The following is a 15,639-nucleotide window of genomic DNA, read 5'->3' as shown; positions in this document are numbered from 1 at the left end:
ACTCCTTGGAAGAAGACCAACCTAGACAGCATGTTAAAAAGCAGAGACATTACTTTGCCAACAAAGGTCTGTCTAGTCAAGGCTATGGTTTATCCAGTAGTCATGTGAGAATTGGACTGTAAAGAAAGCTGAGTGCTGAAGAATTGATGCTTTTGAACTGTGGTGTTGGGGAAGACTCTTGAGAGTTCCTTGGACTGCAAGGAGATCCAGCCAGTCCATCCTAAAGGAAATTAGTCCTGAATATTCATTGGAAGGACTGATGTTGAAGCTGAAACTCCAGTCCTTTGGCCACCTGATGCGAAGAGCTGACTCATTTGAAAAGACCCTGATGCTGGGAAAGGTTCAAGGCGGGAGGAAAAGGAGACAACAGAGAATGAGGTGGTTGGATGGCATCACTGACTCAATGGACATGAGTTTGAGTAAATTCCAGGAGTTGGTGAGGGACAGGGAAGTATGGCGTGCTGCAGTCCATGGGGTCGCAAAGAGTCGGACATGACTGAGCGACTGAACTGAACTGAACTGTAGAGATCAAATAAGATGAGAATCCGCCCCCCGTGCCCCCTCTCCCCCTGCAACTTATTACATTTAGAAACATGGAAGACACACAGGAGGAAAAGCACAGGTCATGTTTTGGAACAGTGGCTGGAACATGTTTTTGAACAATGAACAATCTTATTTATTTGTAGCATATAATTTTGGAAATTAGACGAGAAGGTTGATGGAGGTCAAATGGAGAAAGACTTTAAGTGGGTTTGAATTTTTTTCTTTAGGCAACAGTAACATAAAGGAGATCAGTCCTGGGTGTTCATTGGAAGGACTGATGCTGAAGCTGAAACTCTAGTACTTTGGCCACCTCATGCGAAAGGTTGACTCATTGGAAAAGACCTTGATGCTGAGAGGGATTGGGCATGAGGAGAAGGGGACGACAGAGGATGAGATGACTGGATAGCATCACTGACTCGATGGACATGAGTCTGAGTAAACCCTGAGAGTTGGTTATGGACAGGGAGGCCTGGTGTACTGTGATTCATGGGGTCGCAAAGAATTGGACACGACTGAGCAACTGAACTGAACTGAACATATGGAAAGGATAATGAAACTATAATTCTATGAAGTACAAAGTCTGTTGTCTCCTTTGTATTTGAAAAATTGAATTTCCTTCTTGGTAAGTGAGGTGCATGTAAGGTAGGTCATTAGTAACAGGGGAATTAGTTCTTCCTGTTTGTTGCTAATCTTTGGCTCTAGAAATCGATGCACTTCCGTGGACTATTGAATATGTGTAACATAGTCAACTTCTTGGTTGGGCTACAGCCGAAAATAGCAAAGTCCTATTTTTCTTTGGCTATGGCTGCACTGTATTGGGATTAGTGTGAGCTGTGGACCAGATTACTGCTTGAGAGATGTTATTTATGTGCCTGAAAGTCATCAAGTGGTGCTCTTATTTTCTTTTTTACTGTGCAGCAAAAAATTATGGGTATTTTCTTTGGCTGTGGGACTTTTTATCTGGAGGCTAGCTACTCTTTATGTCTCATTATAAGGTGATCCTGAACATGCAGTTATTCTCCTTCAAGTTCCTGATCTCCATCACCAACACTTTCCCAATTAGAAAGTCTATTACAAAAAAAATTTTTTTAACCAGGAAGAAATAGAAAATTTGAGCAGACCAATCACTAGTAATGAAATTGAAGCAATAATTTAAAAACTTCCAACAAATAGAGTTCTAGAACCAGGCAGCTTCACAGGTGAGCTCTACCAAACATTTAAAGAAAAGTTAATACCTATCCTTCTCAAAATATTCCAAGATATTGAAGAGGAAGGAATGCTTCCAAACTCATTCTATGAGGCCAGAATTTTCCTGAGACCAAAATCAGATGAAGGCATTATAAAAAGAAAGAAAATTACAGGCCAGTATCTCTGATGAACATAGATGTAAAAATACTCAGTAAAATTATCAGCAAACTTAATTCAACAATACATTAAAAGGATCTTACACCATGATCAGGTCGGCTTTATTACAAGGATGTAAGGATTCAACATTCACAAATCAATTAACAACTGCATTAACAAAATGAAGGGTAAAAATAAAATGGTGGCTCAATAGAGAAAAAGCATTTGACAATTCCAAGTTCATTTATGATACAAACTCTCAGTAAAATAGGTGTCAAGGGAACATAACTAAACACAATAGAAGCCATATATGACAGACCCACAGCTAACATCATACTTAGGGGTGAAAAGCTGACAGCTTTTCCTTTAAGATCAGGAAAAGACAAGGATGCCCACTCTGACCATTTTTTATTCAACACAGTATTGGTAGTCCTAGCCACAAGAAAGCAGTTAAGTAGAAGAAATAAAAGAAATTCAGATTAGAAAGGAAGTAAACTGTAATCACTGCAGATGGGGATTGCAGCCATGAAATTAAAAGACGCTTACTCCTTGGAAGGAAAGTTATCACCAAACTAGACAGCATATTAAAAAGCAGAGACCTTACTTTGCCACCAAAGGTCCATCTAGTCAAGGCTATGGTTTTTCCAGTGGTCATGTATGGATGTGAGAGTTGGACTGTGAAGAAAGCTGAGCGCCGAAGAATTGATGCTTTTGAACTGTGGTGTTGGAGAAGACTCTTGAGAGTCCCTTAGACTGCAAGGAGATCAGCCAGTTCATCCTAAAGGAGATCAGTACTGAGTGTTCATTGGAAGGACTGATGCTGAAGCTGAAACTCCAATACTTTGGTCACCTCATGCGAAGAGTTGACTCATTGGAAAAGACCCTGATGCTGGGAGGGGTTGGGAGCAGGAGGAGAAGGGGACGACAGAGGATGAAATGGCTGGATGGCATCACCGACTCGATGGACATGTTTGAGTAAACTCCGGGAGTTAGTGATGGACAGGGAGGCCTGGCGTGCTGTGATTCATGGGGTTGCAAAGAGTTGGACACGACTGAGCAACTGAACTGAACTGAAAACTGTTGTTATTTATAGGTGACATGATACTATACAGAAAACCCTAAAGACTCCACTAAAACTCTATTATAACTAATAAATGAATTGTATCCTGCCACTTTACTAAAAAACCAGTATATAGAAATCAGTTGCCTTTCTTTATATAGATTAGTAATGAACTATTGGAAAGCGAAATTAAGAAAATAGTCATGTTTATTACATTGCTCATAAAGAATAAAATACCTAGGATAATTATAACCAAAGAGACGAGAGACTTATACTCTGAAAACTGTAAGACATTGATGAAAGAAATTGAATACAACAATTGATGAAAGAGATTGAATACTGTGCTCATGGATTAGAAGATTTAATATTGTTTAAATGTCTGTCCTGCACAAGGAAATCTGCAGATTTAATACAATTCCTATCAAAATAGAAATAGCATTTTTCACAGAACTGGAACAAATGGTCCTAAAATATGTATCGAACCACAAAAGACGCCAAATAGCCCAAACAACCTTGAGGAAGAACAAAGCTGGAGGTATCACATTCCCTGGTTCAAATGAATTCAAATTAATTTACAAAGTTATAGTAATCAAAACTGTACTGGCATAAAAACAGACACATAGACCAATGAAACAGAATAGAGAACACAGAAGTAAACCCATGTTTATATGGTTAATTAATTTATGACAATGAAGCCAGTAATTTATAGTAGAATAAAAGAGAGTTTCTTCCATTAATGGTATTGGGAAAACTAGACGGTTACCTGCAAGAGAAGGACATTGAACCATTTTCTTATACCATTTACAAAAATAAACTCAAAATGGATTAAAGACTTAAATGTAAGGCCTGAAACCATAAAAATCCTATAAGAAAACATAGACAGTATGTATGCTCTTTGATGTCAGTCTTAGCAATATAATTTTGGATAAATCTCAAGCCAAGGCAACAAAAGCAAAAATAAATGGGACTATAGCAACTAAAAAATTTTTGCACAGTGAAGGAAACTGTCAATATAATGAAAAGGCAGTGTACTGAATGTGAAAAGATATTTGTCAATGATATATCTGATAGGAGTTAATATCCAGAAAATATAAAGAACTCCTGTGAGTCAGCTTCAAAAATACAGTCTGATTTAAAAATGGGCAGGGGACCTCAATAGACATTTTCTAAGAAAAATATACAAATAGCCAACAGACATATGAAAAGATGCTCAACATTAGTAATCATCACATAAATGCGAATAAAAACCACAAAAAATATCACCTTGCTACTGTCAGAATGGCCGTTATCAAGTCAGCAAATGGGACTTCCCTGGTAGTCCAGTAGCTGCGACTCCTCACTCCTAATGCAGGGTTCGATCGACCTGACCCCAGGTTCAATCTCTGGTTAGGGAACTAGATCACATATGCTGCAACTAACACCCAGCACAGCCAAATAAAGAAATAAATAGTTTTTATAAAGTCAACAAGTAACAAATGTTGGTGAGGATGTGGAGAAAAGGGAACCCTTATGCACTGTTGGTGGAAAACAAGAATACCACTTAAAAAGATTTATTCACCTATGTATTCATTGCAGCATTATTTACAAGAGCCATGATATGAAAGTAACCTAAGTGTCCATCAGTAGATGAATGAATATAGAAATGGTGACAAATGTGTCTGTCACATGTGTGTGTGTGAATATTAGTCATAAAAAGGAATGGCATCTGGCCATTTGTGACAACCTGGAGAGACCAAGAGACTGTTATGCTAACTGAAAGTCAGAAAGAGAAATACAAATACCAAATGATTTCACCTGTGTGTGGAATTTAAAACACAAAACAAAACATGTTTTTGAAGTTCATCCATGTTATAATGTGTCAGTATGTTATTCATTTTTGTGGTCAAATAATAGTCCATTGCATGAGTATACATTTTGTTTATTTGTTCATCAGTTGATGGACATTTGAGTTTTTTCCATTTTTAGGGTATTATGGATAATGCGTCTATGAACAGTTATGTACAGGTTTTAGTATATATACCTAGGAGTGAAATCACTGGATCATATGATAACTCTATGTTTAACTTTTAAATTTTTATTTATTTTTTCTGTTTTTTAAAATTTAGTTGCTGTACAATATTATATGTTACATGTGTACAACATAGTGATTCATAATATTTAAAGGTTATACTCCATTTATAAGAGGAACTAAAGAGCCTCTTGAGGAAAGTGAAAGAGGAGAGTGAAAAAGCTGGCTTAAAACTCAACATTCAAAAAACTAAGGTCATGGCATCCAGTCCCATCACTTCGTGGCAAGTAGATGGGAAAACAATGGAAACAGTGACAGTCTTTACTTTCTTGGGCTTCAAAATCACTGCAGATGGTGGGCTGCAGCTATGAAATTAAAAGATGCTTGCTCCTTGGCAGAAAAGCTAACAAACCTAGACAGCATATTAAAAAGCAGAGATGTTACTTTGCCAACAACTTGTTCTAGTCAAAGCTATGGTTTTTCCATTCGTCATGTATGGATGTGAGAGTTGGACCATAAAGAAAGTGGAGTGCCTAAGAATTGATGCTTTTGAACTGTGGTGTTGGAGAAGATTCTTGAGAGTCCCTTGGACTGCAAGGAAATCCAACCAGCCCATCCTAAGGGGAATCAGTCCTAAATATTCATTGGAAGGACTGATGCTGAAGCTCCAAACTTTGGCCACCTGATGCGAAGAGCTGACTCATTGGAAAAGACCCTGATGCTGGGAAAGATTGAAGGCCAGAGGAGAAGGGGATGACAGAGGCTGAGATGGTTAGATGGCATCACCGACTCCATGGACATGAGTTTGAGCAAGGTATGGGAGTTGGTGATGGACAGGGAAGCCTGGTGTGCTGCAGTCCATGCAGTCGCAAGGAGTCAGACACGACTGAACTGAACTGACTGAATTCCATTTATAGTTACTCTAAATTATTGGCTATATTCTCCATGTTATATAGTATATATTTGTAGCTTATTTTATACCTAATGGTTTGTACCTCTTGTTCTCTATCACTGTATTGCCCCTCTCCCTTTCCTTTTCCCGATTAGCTGGTTCTTTGTATCTGTGAGTCTGCTCTTTTGTTATATTCACTAGTTTCTTGTGTTTTTTAGATTTCACATATAGATGGTATATAGATTCGTATATAGATGCTGAAGCTGAAACTCCAATAGTTTGACCATATAATGTGAAGAACTGACTCATTTGAAAAGACCCTGTTGCTGGGAAAGATTGAAGGCGGGAGGAGAAAAGGATGACAGAGAATGAGATGGTTGGATGGCATCACCAACTCAGTGGACATGACTTTGAGTAAACTCCGGGAGTTGGTGATGGACAGGGAGGCCTGGTGTGCTGCAGTCCATGGGGTCGCAAAGAGTCAGACACAACTGAGTGACTGAACTGATACTGATAGATGGTATCACATAGTGTTTGTCTTTCTCTGACTTATTTCACTTTTTAGCATAACAGCCTCCAAATCCTACATGTTGCTGCAAATGGCAAAATTTTATTCTTTTTTATGGCTGAGTTGTATTCCATTGTATGTATGTGTATGTATATGTGTGTGCTAAGTAACTTCAGTCGTGTCCGACTCTGCGATCCCATGGACTGTAGCCTGCTAGGCTCCTCTGTCCATGGAATCCTCCAGGCAAGAATGCCAAAGTGGGTTGCCGTTTCCACCTCCAGAGTATCTTTCTGACCTAGGGATTGAACCTGGGTTTCCCGCATTGCAGGCAGTTTCTTTACTGATTGAGCCACCAGGGAAGCCCCTGTGTATGTATATATATACACATATTTGTGCTATCCATTCATCTATTGATGGAGATTTAGATTTCTTCCATATATTGGCAATTGTAAATAATGCTGCTGTGAACATTGGGGTGCATGTGTCTTTTTGAATTAGTGTTTTTTATTTTTTCCCCCAGATATATATCTAGGAGTGGAATTGCTATGTCATATTGTAGTTTGGTTTTAGTGTTTTGAGGACTTCCATACTGTTTTCCACAGGTTGAACCAATTTACTTTCTCACCAGTGGTGTAGGAGGGTTACCTTTTCTCCACATCCTTGCTAACATTCATTATTGTGTTCTTTTTGATAATAGTCATTATTACAGGTGTGAGGTAATATTTCACTGTGATTTTGATTTGCAGTTCTCTGATGATTAGTGAGTGATATTGAGCATCTTTTCATGTGCCAGTTGGCTATCTGCATTTTTTCTTTAGAAACATGTCCATTCAGTTCTTCTGTGCATTTTTTGATTTAAGCTTTTTTTATATTTAGTTATATGAGCTGTTTACATATGTTGGATACTAATCTGTTATCTGTCTTATCATTTGCAGATATCTTCTCCAATTCAGTAAGTTGTCTTTTTGGTTTCTCCATGGTTTCATTTGCTGTGCAAAAGCTTCTAAGTTTAATTAGGTCCCATTTATTTATTTTTGCTTTTGTGTTTCTTTGCTTTAGATGACTCCAAAAAATTATTGCCGTGATTTTTGTCAGAGTGTTCTGCCTATGTTTTCCTCTAGGAGTTTTATAGTATCTGATCTTAAAGTCTTGAATCTATTTTGAGTTTATTTTTGTATATGGTGTTACAAGAATGTTCTAATTTCATTCTTTTACATGTAGCTGTCCGTTTTCCCCACCACCCCTTGTTGCAGAGACTGTCTTTTCTCCATTGTGTGTTCTTGCCTCCTTTGTCATAGATTAACTGAGCTGAAGTGTGTGGGTTCATTTCTGGGCTCTCTATCTTCTTCCATATGTTTAACTTTTTGAAGAACTGCCAATCTGTTTTGCACAGTAGATCTACTATTTACAATCCCACTAGCAGTGTGTAAGGGTTTTGGTTTTATCTTATCTTGAAGATATGGTAAAAACTTGTTATTGTCTATCTTTTTGATTATAGTCTTCCTGATGGGTATGTCAAGTGGTATTTCATTGTTCAACAACATACTTTCAAGGTTTTCTTTTAACCTTTTTGATTTTAGACTTTATCTGCTAGCTTCTTCATATGGTAGGTGAGGATTTAGCTGTCTACCTCCTCCTCCCTGAAGCACACTTACCCTTCCCTTTCCCCATCCTTCCTGTTCTCCAGTCAGCTCTCAAAGAGCTAGATCAGACTCATTGTTATGACTTAGTATTGTTTGTGTTGAGCCATATGGTATTATGATTACATTTTGTTTCTTTTGATTTTTATCATGTTAAAAGTTAAAATTAAAAAATTAAAATTTAAAATTATCATGTTAAAATTTAAAATGATAATTTTTTTTTTTTGCCCTTTCCTCTCATGTATCTTATCATTAAGTGTTAGTCCCACAGTCGTGTCCAACTCTTTGTGACCCCATGGACTGTAGCCCTCCAGGTTCATTTGTCCTTGGAATTCTCCAAGAATACCTGAGTTGGTTGCCACTTCCTACTCCAGGGGATCTTCCCAACCCAGGGATCAAACCTGGGTCTCCTAAATTGCAGGCAGATTCTTGACAATCTCAGCCACCAGGGAAGCCTCTGTATCTATAATTATTATTTCAAAAATTTTCTGTCAGTCTATCAATATTCCTCTCAAAACACTCAAACATTGGTGACTCATCAGTTCCTTTTTCTCCTGGAGCCTTCCAGTGTCCTGGCCCACTTTGGAATGGTGTCTTTCTAGGGCTGTAGCATAGATGACATTTTGCAACCTTTTCTCATAGTCCTCTTGGGGAATTAATCAGACTTTTAACCTCTGAAAAGTAAAGGTAAAGTCGCTCAGTCATGTCCAACTCTTTGCGACCCCATGGACTGAGGAGCCTACCAACTTTCCAGGCAAGAGTACTGGAGTGGGTTGCCATTTCCTTTTCCAGGGGATCTTTCCAATCCAGGGATCAAACCCGGGTCTCCCACATTGCAGGCAGACACTTTACCGTCTGAGCCACCAGGGAAGCCCTTTTAACCTCTGGGTTGATCTAAATTTTTTGTCTTTTCTCTCCCACTTAACATCTCTGTTATTTTATTCTATATCTGGAGGATTTCCTCAATTTTATCTTAACTCTTCAACTTTTACTTTACTCAATGAAAAAGGAAAACATAATTTTCAAATTTCTTTACTATTCTTTAAATATTCCTTTTGTATTTTATATATTTCATGAGTACAGTATCTTTTATATTTCTAAGGGTTTTCATGGTAATGTCTTCGGTTTCTTTCAAGTTTCTTTTTTCTCTCTTTTAGCCCCTTGCCTTTTAGAAACTTTCTTCAGATGATCCTTTGTTTGTTCACATTTAAGAGGGAGTCTGTACAAAGCTATTTGAAAGCTCTGTGTATATACCTGGGATGATTTCCAACATTATCTGACAATTTGCTGAGAGGCACTGAACTAAGTACTTTATTTATGTTATCTTAACAGATCTTTACATTGGTCCTGAGGTTCTAATTTCATAGATGAGGAATGTCTTGAGGCTTATATGGTACAACTCAAAGGAGGGATACCCAGATCTGTCTGCCTTCATATGATTTTTTAAAAATCTATAGTATTCTGTTTCCCTGCCTCCCTTCCAATAAATGCTTTGTGAATACCAGGAAAACTCTTGAGAACCTTAAAGTCAAATAGAAACAAGACAGGCAAATGTGATCACCCAAACACAAAACTGCAGCAATTACAGAAGTATGTTGAGAGGAGATGGTGAATATGATTATTTAGGAGGGTTGGGATCTGAGTGATGTGCCCCTTTTTTTCCCCCCCTACTAAGCTCTTTTTCAGAGAACCAGGTACATAACTTGGAAATATTAATGTTTATGTGAGTGACATGTGAGGCTTGTTTAAACAGGATGGAAAGGCAGAAGTAGTAAGTAACATGCTATATTAAAAGAAGCATCATAGATGATTTTATAAAACCAGAAAGTAGGAAGTATTATTTGGGAAGATCAGCATTTCACACATGATACAGCAGTGAATGATTATAATGCTATTTTTCTCAAATATCTTGATATTAAAAATTATCAACCTCTTATCCTGTTGAATAACACACAAAAATTATACCTACACGTTTGTGTGTTTTTTGGTGGCCTCTCAAAATGTACACTTAACTCAAGTATGTCAGACTGCACTTCCTCAGTTTGATGGTACTTTTCCTAAATACTGATACTTAGGTTTTAGAATCCCTGTCAGCAGAAGTCCATGTGTATCCCCAGTTAAATATTTTTAATCATAAGCAATCACTCTGTGAAAATATTTTAAAGATGGTAGGAAGATGCAAAATATAATTTTTAAAAATATTTTTGAGTGACAGAGATTTATATCTCTTATTGTTAGAACTGTCTTTTCATTTTTGCAGAAAAGAAATATATCCTGTGTATGGGTACTGGGTCTTATAGAATTTTTCTCCTATTGAATTAATTATTACAGCTTGCTAAATAACTCTTGTGAAGTAAGCATAAAGGAGTATAATTAACTGGAGCTACAGCAGTGATAGGACAATAGGAGGCAGATGTACCTACTGAAGGATAAAAATAATTACTTGAGAAATAGTTAAGTTAGAGTATTTCTGTGATAAGACAATTTTCCTCCTTTTGTTTAAATATTCGCAGCATTCCACCATGAAATGTTCAGTTATAGCTAAGAGCCCTTCCCCTAAATAGGATAACCTTGTTATTTAGTGAAGTGCCTATTCATAGTAACATCAGGGTTAAAATATTGAGCTCTCTTTTTCTCCTTGTAAGCATATCCTGGATTCTTTGATGAGAGGATTATGTTATACTTTCTGTGTTCTAAAGACTTATGATTCTTTATTTTTAATTTAGGAAAAGCTTAAAGGAATAATTACTAGCTACTAAGTTCTGGAGGTATAACTGTCATTTATCTTTGGAAACATGTATTTCATTTATATATGAAAACCAATAGGACATAAAAAGGTTAAATTTGGTCTCAGCTCTTTACCATGTAAATTTCTACCAGATAGCAACTTTTGTTGTTATTTATATGTGTCTTTTGAATTGTCTATACTGTTGAGGAGTTACTGTAGCAGACATACCCCCAAATCCAACTGGTTTGACATAAAAGTTCATTTCTTTCTCACTTGTCAATCTAGAGGTTGATTGGCCTTCCACATGGTCATTCAGGAGCCCATACAACTTTTATCTTATGACTCTGCCTTCCTCTGCATTCTGGAGTCCTCTCCATTCAGCTGGTGTGGAGAATGCATGCTCATTTATTAGCTGAAGAAAATGGCAACCCACTCCATGCCACAAATTCTTTACCCCACTCTTTTCTCATTTCATTTTAAAACATGAAATACTTAACCAGTTTGAGTCATTTAAACAGTCACTGAACTATAGTGTTAAAATTAACTGAAGTTTTAGTGCAATCTCTTCATTTGATAAATTAGAGAATAGGCTCAGAGAATTTGGAGAGATATTCCTAAGATCACTAAATGCCATATCTAGGAAAAACAAGTTTCCCAATCTCCAGGGTAGTATTTATTCTTTCTCTGTACTATGTTGTTTTTGATGAACCTTCTTTTACAAATTCATATCTCCTAAATTAATACAAATTGTTTACCCAGATTTCTTTCCTTTTACCATCCTCCTAAGATACTTATCCTAGAGAATGGGGGATTTTTATTATAATTGATGTAGAATAGAATTTTGTGTGTTTAGTCACTCAATCGTATCCAACTTTTTGAAGCCCCATGGACTGTAGCCCGACAGGCTTTTCTGTCCATGGAATTTTCCATGCAAGAATACTAGAATGGGTTGCCTTTTCTTACTCCCGGGGCTCTTCCCAACCCAGGGATTGAACTGATGTCTCTTGTGTCTCCTGCATTGACAGGCAGGTTCCTTACCACTAGTGATCTGAAAAGCATTTGTCATGTTGTTATTATTGGGTGCTATAGTGGAGCACCATATTGACTGCAGGTTCAAGGAAGAATACCCCAGGAATTGGAGAGGCAAAGGAGGGGAGGATGTCAGAGTCAAGTAGGGTGTATTTCAAAATTTTGCCTACAGCCAGCTTGGATCTTGAGGAACATTTATGATAACTTCAAGAATACGCCTTCTTCACTTACAATAACTTTGAAAACAGATTAATTCAGCTGAGAGCTCTTTAAATTCAATGAAATTTGAAATATTGATTTGTTTAATTCTGCCTGTTGATACTTAATTGCAGACTTAAAAGTGCTATTTTATTTTAAGTAATTTCACATTTAAATAATTCCCCAGCATAAAGTAGTATAAGTTCATTGCAGAAAATACAGAAAAGTATATTCTTAAAATGACATGTAAAAACAAAACAAACAAAAAGACATGTAATTTTTGTTCCTAATAATAACCACAGGTATCATTTTGAGACATTCCTTCCTGGTGTCTTCTTTTGTTACATGGTATAGGACAAAAATATAAATATTTATTGAATAAATTTAACATGATATCCCAAGCATTGCCCTATGCGTGTAATATTCTTAGAAAATATTTTTACCAGCTCTGTAATATTCTAGTAGGCAGATGTACTGTGATTAGTCACTCATCTTTTGTTGGACTTTAAAATGTTGTACATTATGTGTTTTTGTTTGTTTGTTCTTTACAGATTCTTAATTAGCCAATCTCAGCAGTTGGGCAGGTTCTTTTTGTCAGTGTACATATTTCCTGAGATATTTCTAAATGGATCCTTCTTTGTCGAAGGTCTTTTTGTCTCCTAGTACTTCCCCAAGGTTGTGTCTGCAGTTAGGTAGTTGGCTTCATTGTTTGTGTCTCCACTAACCTGTGGTCTTCCCTGACAGCTCAGTTGGTAAAGAATCCACCTGCGATGCAGGAGACCCCGGTTTGATTCCTGGGTCAGGAAGATCCTCTGGAGAAGGGATAGGCTACCCACTCCAGTATTCGTGGGCTTCCCTTGTGGCTCAGCTGGTAAAAAGTCTGCCTGCAATGCGGAAGACCTGGGTTTGGTTCCTGGGTTGGGAAGATCCCCTGGAGAAGGGGAAGGGGTCACAAAGAGCTTGGGGTCACAAAGAGCTGGACACGACTGAGCGACTTTCATACACCACTGAGACGGTAAGCTTCCAGAGGATCAGGGCTTGTCTTCTTTTGCCTTTGTTTCTCCATTGCTCCGCACAGTACCAGGAATGTAATAAGCATTCAATAAAATACTTGTTGATGCTTATTGTGATTCTGAAAAGTGATGAGACTGGTTTTCATGTGACAGCTTTGGAATTTTTCTCACAGCTTTTTCAGTCTTCACTTAAGTGACACACATGAGAATGGGAAAGAAACAGTCAGTTCAGTTCAGTCACTCAGTCGTGTCCGACTCTTTGCGACCCCATGAATCGCAGCACGCCAAGCCTCCCTGTCCATCACCAGCAATACAGGAGTCTAAATTTAAGACAGGAATGTTTTTCTTTAAATTTACTCAGCTACACAGTGTTATAGATCACTAGTGGCAAAGAGGGGGGCCCACAACTTGCAGACAAAAGAAAGATACAGTTTATTGCTTTATAAACTGGTTCATTGTAGCTCTGATATCGTTTCCTCCTTCCACTTCCATTTTCCTTCTGTTCTTCCTCCTCTCCAGAAGTTAGCATCAGGATCACAGTGTTGAGATTAAGTCTTGCTGCCTTCAGATTGAACTTGTTGCTTTTTAAGGATTTTGAGGGTAGGATAGAAGGTAAATTTTTATTTTATTGTTTATTCATTCATTTACTTTTTGGCCATGCTGCACGGCATGTGGGATCTTAGTTCCCTGCTCGAGGATCAAACTCACACACCCTTCAGTGGAAGCTCAAAGTCTTAACCACTGGACTGTCCGGGAAATCCCTTTTTTTAAAATTTAAATTCATGTGGTTTGGCTTTATTTATTCTTTATAGACTCCTTTACATAGATTGATTTGAGATGATTTATCAGAATATTTTTATCAAGAATATGATATTCCAGGAAGCCAAGGCTAAGCCATGGAAACAAATAGGAGTAAATCAATAAAAGTCACACATTTTGAGGTTTCATGTGGAGAAAATAGAAAGATATGCATGAATATAAGAGAAATATAGCCCTGGAAGTTTGGGAAAAGGGGACATGGGGGAGAGAGCAAAATCTTGAGTGACTGGAATTTAGCCACAGTTTTCTTGCTGTTTATATGGATTATTAGCTACTTTTTGAAATGATAATTAGGTACAATTATAATTAGGCACAGATCTTCAGTGTCTTTATTCCTCAAATGTTGATGCATTCTACCTTGAGAGGGACAAAAAGGACATTTTATTAAAGGAAAACCTCTCAGAGAATCAGTAACCTGTGTTATATAATTTCCAGAAAGATGACATTCCTTACTTTTAAATGTAAAGTTTTCTCCCCTGAGTAAGCCCACCAGAAGGCTCCAGGTTTTGCCGTGGAACTCACAGGCAGTGTGTCTGTGTGTACATTTTATGTGTATGTATATAAAATATTCATATATATAAATACCTACATATGAATATATGCATGTGTGTTTATATGTCTGTATATGTATTATGTGCAGGGCTACCTGGTCACTTAGGGAATGGGGTAGAAATTTTAAATATTTGATTGTTGAATTCTCTCTAAAACAGGGCTATATCAGGTTGTCCTGACTTTTCTGATAGAAAGTTGTATAATTATAGTCTCTTTGGTAGTTGGATAAAACTCTCACAGTTGCTCTATCCCTGGTCTCTTGTGAGCACATAAGTAAATATTTAATGGTTGTTTTCTAGTAGAGCATAGATTCTTAAAATATTAATTGTGGTCAAGCAGTTGTGTGGTTATTGGTATTTTCTGTCAGAACAGTAACTCACAGCACAGCTCTTTATTTTAAACATTCTGCATTACTTTGTCCCTGATAGTGTAAAGGGGAGCTGATTTCTAGTGTGTTTGTGTGTGTGTTAGTTGCTCAGTCATCTCTGACTCTTTGCGCCCCAATGGACTATAGCCCACCAGGCTCCTCTGTCCATGGAATTCTCCAGGCAAGAATACTGGAGTGGGTTGCCATTCCCTTCTGCAGGGGAGATTTCTAGTGAAGACATTTTAAAAATTGGACATAACTTGGAATCACAAAAAAGTGTATCCATCTGTGGGAGGATTCTCAAATAAGTAGCTAATGTTCTATTTACATTCTTGGGACTTCAGACATGTAGGTTAGGAGACCACCCTTCCTGACTTTCTAATTTTACAGTAAGAGGCTTCCATATTCTGAAACATGAGATCAGAATGGGTGGAGGAGAGGAAGGTGCTGAGAGGCCAGGTTGGAAGGAGGCAGCAAGCAGTGCAGGTAGCCCTAGGATCACATTGGGAAGGGGGGTCGCCCTTGTTGCCATCACAGCATCACAACACCTCACTATTTCACATCAGGAGTGTGGGGATTGCTTACCACTCTCCCTGCAAAAGAATGGTTTTCGACCTTAGCTGGACGTAATAATCAACTGTGAAGTTTTTAAAAGTCTGCCTACCGGGCCATTTGAATGTGATTCTCTAACGGTGGAACCTAGATATCAATATTTTTAAAAAACTTCCCAAGAGGTTCCAATGTGCATCCAAAGTGAAGATGCCTGCAAAGCTCAAATAAGCTGCGGAGAGAATGTATTACTTAGCTACTGACTTTACTTGGACCTCATCAGTTGTAATTAACCAATTAGGAATTCCTGGATGAAATGTAAGTTTCATTTAGTAGTGAATAGAGTAGTGAACAGAGCCTCAACCTTGTCCCAGATTCTTATTAGTTGC

General features: G+C 37.7%; 1 protein-coding gene across 4 annotated transcripts in view; it reads left to right on the top strand.

Annotated features, from left to right (window-relative positions):
• The window catches only part of EHBP1 (EH domain binding protein 1), a 340,642-nt gene that overhangs the window by 35,732 nt on the left and 289,271 nt on the right, over positions 1–15,639 (top strand). The gene's annotated exons all lie outside the window — the stretch shown is intronic.

The sequence above is a fragment of the Muntiacus reevesi genome, chromosome 3 (genome assembly GCF_963930625.1).
Source record: "Muntiacus reevesi chromosome 3, mMunRee1.1, whole genome shotgun sequence".
NCBI lineage: Eukaryota > Metazoa > Chordata > Mammalia > Artiodactyla > Cervidae > Muntiacus > Muntiacus reevesi.
The sequence above is the reverse complement of the archived record's forward strand: the minus strand, read 5'-3'. Positions and strand labels throughout refer to the sequence as shown.